Here is a 12615-nt window from a genome sequence, read left to right as displayed (position 1 = left end):
GGGGATGGCCATGCTGCAATCCCTTCTCCATTCTCCTCTCGGGATCTTGGGCACGCATGCACACGTGCCTGGCATCTGGGACCAGAACTGAGGTCGACTACATGGGAGTCCAGAGACACAGCCATTATGCCAACTGCTGGTCCCTCTTTCTCTCTCTTTTTAAAAGCCCTTTGCCATAGATGTGTGTGCTCACTGCAGAGAGACAGAGAGATAATGAGAGAGAAAGTGAGAAATCACCCCCCAGAGGCTATGGCCATGCTGCAATCCCTTCTCCTCCATTCTTGTCTAGGGATTTTGAGCATGCATGAATATGTGCCTGACATGAGTTTCAAGCCAATGGGACTGGGACCTGAACTGCATCTGGCCATGTGAGTCCAGTGCCTTAACCACCATGCCACTTGCTGGCCCCTATTTTTAACTTTTGGTTCCACTTTTCTTTTTTTATTTTTGTAGAGAGATTTTTGCTATCAGGCACATGTGCTTGCTGAAGAGACAGAGAGACAGAAAGGCCACAATCCCTTCTCCTCCATTCTCCTCTCGGGATCTTGGGCACGCACGCACACATACAAACACACACACACACACACACACACACACACCCAACGTGAGTTTTAAGCCACCAGATCTGAGACTAGAACCGTGGCTGACCATGTGGGAGTCCAGTGACATAACCATTATGCCATCTGATGGTCCTTTGATTCCCCCTTTTCCATTAATTTTTTTTAATGTGCTCTTTGAGTCTGGTTTATTTTTTCATCATGCATAATCTGAATCCATCATTAGTTTCTTCCACAAGTGTCTCCAACAGAATTTTACTGTCCGAGCTTATGCTAAATAGAAGTGAAATATTAAAATAGATGTAAGGGAAAATTGTGTAACTTTTTAAAAGCATTATTCTCAACCATTTAATTTATTGAAAGATGCTGCTATGGTTTTTGATTTCGCAGCAACCATTCTTTTGTTTACATAGAGTTATGGTTAATTTGTTGTTTTGCTCTGTACTGGAAACATAAAGTTTTCTACAGTATTTTCAGTCAGAGGTTGTGATAGTTTCTTTGTGTTTGTAGTAATATGCGTATTATCTTTGTCTACAAGGATACTCTGCCTACCATGGAGAAAAGAGAGCTTATTGGTTCTTTTCAATATGTGCTACACTTTAAGAGTATGCTGAGGAGCCACTGGGCGTAAGGGATATAGATGAGGCCCGAATACTTAGGCACTAGGTGCCCCAGTTCACAAAAGCAGTCCTCCACCACTGAACTCCATTCTCTCAGGGGGCTCGATGCAGGCTAACCAATCTGATGCACGTGTTGGCAACAATCCCATAGACTGACACTTGTAAACAGCCAATGCCAAACCCATCAGGTTCCCAATGAAATAGACCAAACCGTGAAGAAACTTCTGACTTAAACTTTCTAGCATCTTGAAAGTTGCCGAAATGGCCAGAAGTGCCTGAATGGGTCACCAGGCCGTCATACACACCATCACAGTAGGGAAGAGATCGTATTGCCCGCCGTGTACATGATGAAGAGGTTCATGGAAATCTGTTTGAGGGGACCCAAGCAACATCCCAGCAGTGCTTCTCCACCAGGATCCGATCTGTCTCTTGCAGGCTGGTATCAGGCTCTTGCTTGTCCGAGTAACCGACTGGGTACAATGACTCTCCCTGGCCACTGCCCAGTCATTCTGGCCCCTGCTGCCTCCTCCAGGCCCACTCAGCTCAATGGCCCACTTGAAGTGCTGGCCTCAGTTGGCCGCCAGGCCTTCCTGGGCCATCATGGCAAATGCTGCCTCCTAAAGCCACAGAGCTGCTCACTCTGAAGTGTATACTGGCCACCAGCTTAACTCGAGTCCCCGCCTTCTCTGTCTCCCCCTGCTAACCCACTTCTCCAATAACATTTTTTTTTTTTGGAGAGGTTTTTGCTATAGGGTGCATGCACTTGCCAGACAGACAGAGAGACAGAAAGCGAGAAATCACCCCCCAGGGAGGATGGCCACGCCGCAATCCCTTCTCCTCCATTCTCCTCTCAGGATCTTGGGCACACACGCACACGTGCCTGGCGTGAGTTTAAGCCCCCTGGCCCGGGACGCGAACTGCGGTCGACTACATGGGAGTCGAGCGACATAGCCATTACGCTAACTGCTGGTCCCTCCATTAACTTTGTAAAGTCCCTCGTATAAGCCAATGACCTCAATCATGGATCTCTAGCCCAGGCCTCCCCCTCCAAGTCACAGACTCAGGTATCCAGCTGCTAATCAACATTATCACTTGGATGTCTCGAAAGTACTTCTAATTCAAGATGTCCAAAACTTAAAGCTTTCCACCAAGAAAAAGAGAGAGGAGGGGGAAGGAGAAAAGAGGAGAAGGGACAAGTAAAACAAGCCAGCCTTGTATTTTGTGCTCTGTTGCCGCCATGACGAACGTGACCACCATTCATCCTCTTCCACAGGCCTCGTTACAGGATCGCTGGACACTTTTCTCCAGTCAGCCGTCAGCCCTGTCTGTTCTACCTCAAAAATGTCTCTTCCTCTATTTGTGTGCAGTTTCCCTGTGCCACGACTGAAGTGATGGCTACCACCATCTGTCTGAACGACTGCAATAGCCTCCTTCCTTCCTTCCTTTCTTTTCTTTTTTTTCTTTCTTTCTTTTTTTTTTCACCAGAAGGCATATGCACAAGCCAGAGAGAGAAGGGGAAGAGGAAGCACTCCCCGTGGGGAATGGTCATGCTGCCATCCCTTCTCCTCCTTCTCTCCCTCTTTTGAAGTATTGGGCACTCATGTATACAGCGTATTTCTCAAGGAGCCGGGATGACATTCAAACCATGAAGTTGGCCACGTGGGATCCAGTTGCCTTAACCCCCAGGCCTTAGAACCAGCCCAGCCTCTTTCCAACTCCCCAGATAGTCGTTGTCCCCATTCCCACCAACTCTGCTTACATCCTTCGAAAGCTCCCCTCCACTCTAAGGATAAAGACCCACATACCCAGCATAGCTATTGACCCTGCGAGGTCCATCTCATGTCTTCCTCTTCAGCTTCCATTTCTAAAATACTTTCTCAAGTCACAAGGGACTTTCAGGTTCTGTTACCCCTGCTACTGAGGGCCTCTGCTCATGCTGTTACTTCTGTCCAAAATGCTCTCCCTCTTCTGCCTCCACCCCGACTTTGCCTCCTTCTCATCCTTCAGATCTTCTCAATAATCATTTATTCAGGGGAGCCTTCCCAGTCCCCGTGAGTCATCAGTCACCCTGTCATAAACTCTCACAGTGAAATGCACTTTTGTTTTTTAAAAAATAGTTATTTATTTAATTTTATCTATTTAATTTATTTTTAAAAATATGTTATAGGGCGCATATGCTCACCAGAAAAAGAGAGAGAGAGAGAAAGTGAGAAAACAAGCCACCAGGCCTGGAACTCAAACCACAGGCAGTCATGTAGGAGTCCAGCACCTCAACCACCATGCCACCTGTTGGCTAATTAATTGATTTATTTTTAAATGGAGTATTTATTAAATTTTATCTATCTATTTATTTATTTATTATTTCATTTGTCCAGAGAGATATATAAAGAGAGAGAGAGAGGGAAAGTGAGAAAGCAAAATTCTAGATCTGGGACTCGAACCGTGGTTGGTGATGTGGGCATCTAGTGCCTCAACTGCCACCTGCTGGCCCCTCCTTTACTTTATTTTTTAAGATAGAATCTTGGGGAAACAGCAGTTAGCGTAATGGCTATGTCGCTACGGTTAGAGTTCTGGACCTGGTGGCTTAAACTCACACCAGTTGCGTGTGCGTGTGTGCCCAGGATCCCAAGAAGAGAATGGAGGAGAAGGGATTGCAGCGTGGCCATCCCCCCTGGGAGGTGATTTCTCGCTTTCTGTCTCTGTCTCTCACTGTCTTTCTGGCTAGTGCATGTGCCTTATAGTAAAAACCTCTCAAAAAAAAAGAGAGAGAGAGAGAGAGAGAGAGAGAGAAGAATCTTGTTGTCCATACCAGCCTTGAGCTCGTGATCCTCCTGCCTCAGCCTCCCTAAGCTGCTGTAATTACAGGCACATACCACCATGCCCAGACTGTAGGCTGGATCAGGAGCTGAATCTGGGCCTCTCATATGGTCTCAGCCTGGAGAGCACAGCATCTTAGCAGCGTACTGTGGCAGCTGCACACCAGGATGCACTTCATCTGTATGGCATTTTTTTTTATTCCTGTCTGTGAGCAATTACATATCTATTACTGAGTTACTTAATGGATGCACCACCATTAGCCAGTGCGTTTCATGAGCATAGGGACTGTGTCTAATTCTGCTTGCTTTTGTATGCTCAGCTTTGCCGTGGAGTTTCAGTTATTGAAAATGCTAAAAATGTTTAATTGCTGGTCCAGCAGGTAGTGGGGTGGTTAGGGTGCTGAACTCCCACATGGCCAACAACAGGTCAAGTCCCAGACCTGGCCACTTGCTGTCTCACCTTCTCTCTCTTTCTCTTTCTCTCTCTCTCTCTTTCTCTCTGTTTCTTTCTAGTGGATGCACATGCCCTATAGCAATTTTTTAACAAACAACAATAATAATGAATAAAATAAAATTAATAATTCAAAAAAAAATAAAGGAAATCTATAAAAAAAAAATACTGCTTGGGTCAGTAGGTGGCGTGGAGGTTGAGATGGCTGGATTCCATACGGCCGACTCCATCTTTAGAGTCCCAGACCCAGTGGCTTGAAAAACACAGCAGGTGCATGTGTGTGCACACCCGAAATCGTGAGAGGAGAATGGAAGAGAAGGGATTGTGGTGAAATCACACAATTTCCCCCTTCCCCTCTCTCTCTGTCTCTCTCCAGTAAGTGCACATGCCCTATTGCAAACTAAAAGAAAGAAAAAGAAAAAAAGAAAAAAAAGAAAAAGAAAGAAAGAAAAGTTTAACAATAAAAGTGGGTTTTCAATTTTGCTTTAAAGAAGTATTTTAATAGGCTTGTGTTTACTTTTCCTTAAGTAGTCATAAACATAAAGGTACCTTATTCTCATCTCTTTTCTTTTGACACGTCTCAGTGGAGAGTGGATGTACGAAAGGGAGGGAATCGCGGGCACCCAAGGAGTCAGAGCGGCATGTTTTCCGTGCCCCAGGTCTCATTTAAATCACGAATGTGCCGGGTGGTTATTGTGCCTGTTACTTCGCGGCTGCTGAAAATGTCCCCTGAGAGCTGCCGCCTGTTTCAAGGGACCGCGAGCTATGCTGCCCACAGTCGCCTCCTAATTCTGCACATTTTTAAACCGTGTCGTCATGTTTTCACAACCTGGCAACCTGGAGGTCGGCACAGGTCAGAGGACAGTACGCAGTGCTACCTGGTGGCAGGCCCCCGGCACGGGAGTCAGGATGCACTCCACACCTAGGCCTGGGTCACACCACTTGCTCACGCTCGGTTGACACTGCTCGCTACTCTCGCCTCTCCTACTTCTGTCGCTTCCTGTAGCTGTCACTGTGTTATTGCTGTAGCCACTGACTGCCTGAAAGGCCACTGTCCTAGCCCTTCTGACATTCAGCCGCAGCTGCCATCCCCATCAGTGCGAGGGGAGGGATGGCTTCTTCCTGACACTAAGCCCAGCTCTCCCCAGTCTGTGCCAAACCCTGAATAGTCTGCCCTATGAGTGGGATATCAGCTACTTCCAGGGTGGCCATGCTCCGCAACCCCCACCCTGGCCTTAGGGGGCGTTCCTACCCACCCAACTTGTTTCTCTTCCAAGTTTGGAGCAGTGTTTTTCCACTTTTCTTATTTAGGAGAGTTGATATCTGAGCACTGAAAGCCCAGCCGTGAATCCCAGTGCCCCCTCTGCCGTTTCTCCAGGACACACAGTGTATAAAAGGTGGCCTGGATAGCCAGCTCTGCTATCCTAGACATCAGAGTGACCCCAGCATTACCCCTACCCCAATTTCCTCTCTGCCAAGACCTCTCCCCTCTCCCCACACCCTGTCATAGTCTCTGCCTCCTGAGCACAGTCCTTTCCTTTCAAGCAGCCTGCTCTGACCTGCAGACCAGATCGGGTCTCTGCAGTTTGCTCCCCGATCGCCGTGTCCCCTCTCCCCTGTACTCTTACTGCAGCTTGTAATTCTGTATGTGATTTATATCTACACCCCCTGCAAGAAGATAAGGTCCTGGAAGTCAGCAGTTTGGTCTTTCTGGTCCCCCACTGCATCCCCAGCACTCTGCTCCATGGTAAGAGCTTAATCAATTTTGTTCAATGGGTGAATGAACTATGATTTTCTTCATTTTGTGTGGACCGTTCGAGCGCCTGTCTTCAGTAAGCCCCTTTCCCCATGATGGCGAGTAAAGCACCGCCGGGGGCAGTCACTGACCAGCGTTGTGGCCAGCATCATGGCATATGTGAGCACCACAATATTTCTACTGTGGGTGTGATACTCCAACCGCATGTTTTATTAAAGTATTTCTTTTAGAGTGGTACAAAGTGTGGTTACTGGCTTGCGGGCAGTCAAACCTGACTCTGGAGGAAGGGGGTCATGTTACGACACTGCATATAAGTGCGGGTACAGGTGCCAGGCAGGGAGAAGGCTGTGAGTACACCCAGCTCCTGGCTGGGCACAGTCCTCTTCAGTTTTGCAGAGTGCAGACGACTAGAAAAAGTGGGTAGAATGTTCCAGAACCGAGCTGCTGTGGTCCTGAGACGGCTCTCTAGAGGGGTCTCAGACGGGACTCTGATTCTGTGATCTGGCTTCAAACATCGCTGGGTCGACTTTGTGGTTTGTCACATCATTACACCGTGTGCATGACAGCAATCAATTAGACCTGAAACTGACGACAGAGCCACTGGGATGTAGAAGGACGAGGTTAGGCTTGGGGTCAGAACCATTGTCCAGACCCCTGGTTCTTGGCGAAAGTCGCACACAAGGAATGGACCTTCGTGGAGTGGAAGGAAAAGCTGCTGGGAAGCAGCGTGGGAAGGCGGAAAGAACCCTGGCTGGTTGTCAAGGTAATAAGCATTCGCGTTGGTGGAGCACCTGCCATGGGTGCACTGGGCAGAGCACTCTGCCTGCGTTACCTCACTTAATCCGCAGTAACCTGTAACAGTCCTTATTACCACGGCTAAAAGGAGCCAAGTGTCAGGATGAAAAACTGTGCCCACGGTAACACAGCTAGTAAATATCAGAGAGTCAGCGTTTGAATTCAGTTCTGTTTGACGCCACATTGAACCATTAACCCTGGGATACACTGGCTGTCAGGAAAGCTGAGTTCGAGTCCTGGGTCTTTCCAGCTGGATGTATGTCATTGGGTAATTTCTTCACCTCTATAAAGGTTTTATGGATGTATGTCATTGGGTAATTTCTTCACCTATATAAAGACGTTAGAATATTTTTTCTTTTTTTTTGGAGAGGTTTTTGCTATAGGGCGCATGCGCTCGCCAGACAGACAGAGAGAGACAGAAAGACAGAAAGACAGAAAGCGAGAAATCACCCCCCAGGGGGGATGGTCACGCCACAATCCCTTCTCCTCCATTCTCCTCTCGGGATCTTGGGCACACACGCACACACGCCCGGCGTGAGTTTTAAGCCACCGGGTCCGGGACGCGAACCGCGGTTGACTACGTGGGAGTCCAGCGACATAGCCATTATGCTAACTGCTGGTTCCCTCTCTCTCTCTCTCTCTCTCTTTCTCTCTGGCAAGGCACATGCCCTTTAGCAAAATTGGGAAAAATAGGGATAAGCAGATGGCATAATGGTTATGTCACTGAACTCCTACGTAGTCGACCAAGGTTCAAGTCCCAGACCTGGTAGTTTAAAATTCACTCTGGGCTTATGTGTGTGAGTGCCCAAAATTCCAAGAGGAGAGTATAGGAGAAGGGATTGTGGCATAGCCAATCCCTCAGGGGGGTGATTTCTCATTTTCTGTCCTTCTGTTTCTCTGTCTCTCTCTCTCTCTGGCAAGTGCACACACCATATAGTGAAAATCTCTAAAAAAACCCACACACACACAAAAAAAACCAAAAAACAAAAAAAACTGGGAGAAATAAATCTATGGTAAAAATATATATGTAACTAAATTAATTTCACTTATTTCTTTTTACATTTTAAACAAGGCTCCTAGAATTTAGAATTACCTGTGTGACTCACATTATATTTTTATTGTACTGTACTGCTCTAGAGCCTATAAATATGGTTTATTATTATGGTAATTTTACTCAGAATGATATTCCATCTCACCACTGAGGTCAGAACCTAGAGAGAGTCTGACATGGGGACTCATGACAATGAGTCCCCATTTTTCTATAAATATGAGTTTTAATGAATAAAAATCTGTACATTTTCATCTTTTGAATCCAGTCTTTCTGAGTGTGTTTCATTGTTGTTTTTCAAATACACAAGGCCTTCCAAGCAAAAGGAAATATCTATGTCTATAAAAATTAGCCCACTCAAAAGTATATACATGACGATTTATTTTCTATTTATTTAATATGTGACAATTTAAAACATTCTGACACAGTGCCTTATTCAGGTAACTGGAAATTAAGCTGCATCTCACGGAGTACCAGAATCGCTTCACCCTTATATAGTGGAAATAATCCCTTTCCCCCCATTACTTATCAAATGTTGCATATCCTAATTCATAATTATTTCTGAATCCTCACAACTGTTTCAAACCACTGTCTATGAAAGCATATCGTTTTAGTGCATGCTCAAATTCCATCTCCTTATTCTTGACCCAGCATTCCCAGCCTAGATAATTTTGGAGCTTGCTTTCCTCACTGAGCATCATACTATCCTTTTCAACCATGTGTTTGTCTGCAAATTTCACTTTACACTTTCTCTCATTCATTCAGGTCACTAAATGCTAAAAGAAGACATGGCTAAAGACTAAACAGTCAATTAAATTATAATTTCTATTGGGACCAGCAGTTGGCATAATGGCTATGTCGCTGGACTCACACATAGTTGACCGCAGTTTGAGTCCCGGACTAGGTGGCTTAAATTTAGGCCGGGTGCATGTGAGTGTGTGCCCAAGATCCTAAGAGGAGAATGGAGGAGAAGGGAGGGGGTGATTTCTCACTTTCTGCCTCTGTCTCTGTCTTTTTGGCAAGTGCATGCCCTATAGCAAAAAAACTCTCAAAAAAACATTACAATCTCCACGAGGGCAGAGGAACAAAACCAGTATAGCTGAAATAGAGAGCTCATCTATAGTCTCTTTTTTTTTTCTTCAGATTTTTGCTCTAGGGTACATGCGTTGGCAGGAAAGAGACAGAGAGACAGAGGGGGAAAGTGAGAAATCACCCCCTCACAGGAATTGCTACACTACAATCCATTCTCCTTCTGGGATTTTGAGTACATATGCTCAGGAGCCTGGTGTCACTTTCAAGCCACTGGGTCTGGAACTTGAACCACGCAGGAGGCCAAACGGAATCCGGCACCTTAACTTACATGCCACCTGCTGGCCCTTGTATTTCAAGCTGCTGGGTCTGGGACTTGAACCACAGAGTTGGCCATGTAGGATCTATTGCCTTAACCATCACACTGTCTGTTGGTCCTACATTTCATTTTGAAGGTATATTCCAGGACAATTCAGCTTGCAATAAAAGGGCTCTTATTTTAGTGAGGGTAACACTAGCTGGTAATGAATGATCCTCAATCTTTCAGAGGTGCAGCACAATGGGAATTAATTTCTCCCTGAACTGCTCGGTGCTAGTATTCCTGGTCAGGAGGGTCTTTCCTCCTCCTGCTGATACAGGCCCAGTTGATTTCCCGCATCTCACGGCTCAGTCATCTCCTGGAAACTTGTCATCCTTGCAGACAACAAGCAAAAGACGGAACTTGGAGAAGGCACCACATTCCTTAAACCTGGCTGGAAACAGCGCACAACTTCTGGGACTCACATTCTATCGGTGCAAACGGTGCAAACGGATCACTCATCCCCACCTGGACAGAAGGGGAGCTGGAAATACAGCTTCTGGAGAGGAAGCTCCTTCCTAGCCATCTAGTATACTGTGAGCATGAAGTCCGGTAAACGGCTCTGTCTCTGCTATAACTTACAGCTAGAAATTAGTTCTAAAAGGATGATGCAAAACGTTGAGATGTATTTCCAGACTTCACTCTGCAACACTATCCATTATCACTACCCCTGGACACATTAAATGACACTTAAAATGCACTGTGTAAAATATTATGAATAATAAAAGGCTGTATAATTATCTATTCCACCAAATGCAATGGTCACAAAAGCATCCCCCAGGTGGACTAAAGTGGGGAGTGGAAAAATGACCAATATGCACCTCCATTCACTTCCTTAGGGGAGCGATACAGTGAGGAGGACAAGATCTGGTGTGAGGGATGCATAGTCAGGTCTCCTCATTGCTCTTCAAGTTGGCGAGAAGTGAAATGGCAACTGTTTTCCTCTTTTAATTTTTTGTCAAAGAATTATTTCCTTTAACTTTATTTATTTATTTTAATTTGACCAGAGAGGGACAGAGTAAGAAAAAGAGGGAAAGTGAGAAAGCAAGCCACCAAGTCTGGGACTCAAACTGCAGTTGGCCATGTGGGAGTCCAGCGCCCTTAACCACCACGCCACCTACCGGCCCTTCCTCTTTTAATTTTATTAATAAAAATTCCATGGTTATTTATATTTGCTTTCTCCTGGCCAAGTTCGTAGATACCTTACCAGCTAAATATCTTGGAAAGGTGGCTTAATACCCTAATTATCATACAAACACACGCAAAATAATGTAAAATGTTAAAGGGTAAACGTGAACAATGACTGCTCAGTTTCTCTACATTCCCCACAGTGCCTAGAAATGCCTTGTCACAGCAGGCACCTGCTAAATATTTATTGGCTTTTTGATGGATTAAGGTGGATCCAGAGACTGTTATGATGGACCTTACCTGAATATTCTGTTCTAAAATATTTATTTTAACAGTTTTTATACGTTTATGGCATATATGTAATATATACTTTATGTATATGAGACAGAACAGGCATCAATTTTCTCAGGGATACTTCTTTCTTTGATGTTAAAAGTAAAAAGAAATTTTTATAGAATGTACCCTAAATTGAGGTCTTCCTACGTCATCAGTTCTGACTCTGCTAGCCAGCTCTAAATCAACCGATTGGCCGAGCAAGTAAATTCTGTTTGTTTGTTTGTTTGTTTGTTTGTTTTTGATATATTTGCTCTAGGGCACATGTGCTAACCGGAGAGACAGAAAGAAAGATAGAGACAGGAAGTAAGAAATCACCCCCCCGAGAGGATGGCCATGCTAAGTACCTTCTCCTCCATTCTCCTCTCAGGATTTTGGACCCACACACATCTCTGCGTGGCATGAATTTCAAGGTGCCAGGTCCAGGACTCGAACTGCCATCAGTCACGTGGGAGTCCAGCTCCTTAACCACTACATCACCTGCTGGCCCTTAAATTCTGTTATGTTAATTATAATATTAATAATATTATAAATAAAAGTGTCTAAAAATATCTGGAATAGACGTTTGTTTAAAAAAGCAAGCACTTTTGATAATATGCTTATTTATCTTGTGGAGTAATGTGGGCAGGGGAAAGGATCAACATCATACAATAAAAGGCCTGCTTTACATAGTCTTAGGAAGATGTAAGATGTCCTGCTGTTTTAACAAGCTTCTCCCTTAAAATAGGGAGACCTTTGTATCTATGACTAAACTCCAGCAGCCACAAAAGGAAAGATGGATATACGTAGTTAACCACATTTAAAGGAAAACCACTGGGGATGGGGAGGCCAGCAGGTGGCATGGTGGTTAAGGCATTGGATCCCACATGGCCAATTCCAGAGTTCAAGTCCTGCACCCAATGGCCTGAAAAACATTCCAGGTGTGTGTATGTGCATGCCCAAAATCCCAAGGGGAGAATGGAGAAAAAGGGACTGTGGCATGGTCATCCCTCCACCCCCCCGAAGGTGATTTCTCATTTTCTCTCGCTCACTCTCTCTCTTTCACTCCTGGCAAGAGCAAGAACCCTATGGCAAAAAGTTGGGAAAAGAATAAAAGAAAAACACTAGGGTCAACCAGGTAGTGTGGTGGTTAAGGCAGCTGGATCTCATATAGCTGACTGCATGGTTCATGTCCCAGACTAGGTGACTTGAGAGACATGCACAGTACATGTGTGTACATGCCCAAATTCCTGAGAAAAGAATCAAGAAGGGCTTGCAGTGTGGCCATCCATCAGGGAGGTGTTTTCTCACTCTCTCTTTCTCTCTGTTTTTGACTCTGTCTCTGGCTAGCGAACACGCCCTATAGCAAATTTAAAAAGAAAAAAAATAATGAAAAACACTTCTGCCTGGCAAAAATACTAAAAGCAAAGTCAAAGAGCAAAGCCAATAAACAATGAAAAAAATCTGTACAACTAGCATTAGAAAAAGTTTATTTCCGGGACCAGCAGTTAGTGTAATGGCTATGTCACTGAACTGCCATGTAGTTAACTGTGGTTCGAGTCCCGGACCATGTGGCTTAAACACACCAGGCACATGTGTGTGTGTGCCCAAGATCCTGACAGGAGAATGGAGGAGAAGGGATTGTGGTGTGGCCATCCCCCTGGGGCGTGACTTCTTGCTTTCTGTCTCTCTGTCTCTCTCTGTCTTTCTGGTGAGCGCATGCACCCTATAGCAAAAACCTCTCA

The 12615-nt window shown here is 45.2% G+C and overlaps 1 pseudogene; it reads right to left on the bottom strand.

Moving 5' to 3' along the window:
- Positions 1–1233: 1233 nt before the first annotated feature.
- On the bottom strand, positions 1234–1779 carry LOC102490678 (ER membrane protein complex subunit 4 pseudogene; annotated as a pseudogene).
- Positions 1780–12615: the final 10836 nt, after the last annotated feature.

This window comes from Tupaia chinensis, unplaced genomic scaffold (genome assembly GCF_000334495.1).
Source record: "Tupaia chinensis unplaced genomic scaffold, TupChi_1.0 Scaffold000605_1, whole genome shotgun sequence".
Lineage (NCBI taxonomy): Eukaryota > Metazoa > Chordata > Mammalia > Scandentia > Tupaiidae > Tupaia > Tupaia belangeri.
The sequence above is the reverse complement of the archived record's forward strand: the minus strand, read 5'-3'. Positions and strand labels throughout refer to the sequence as shown.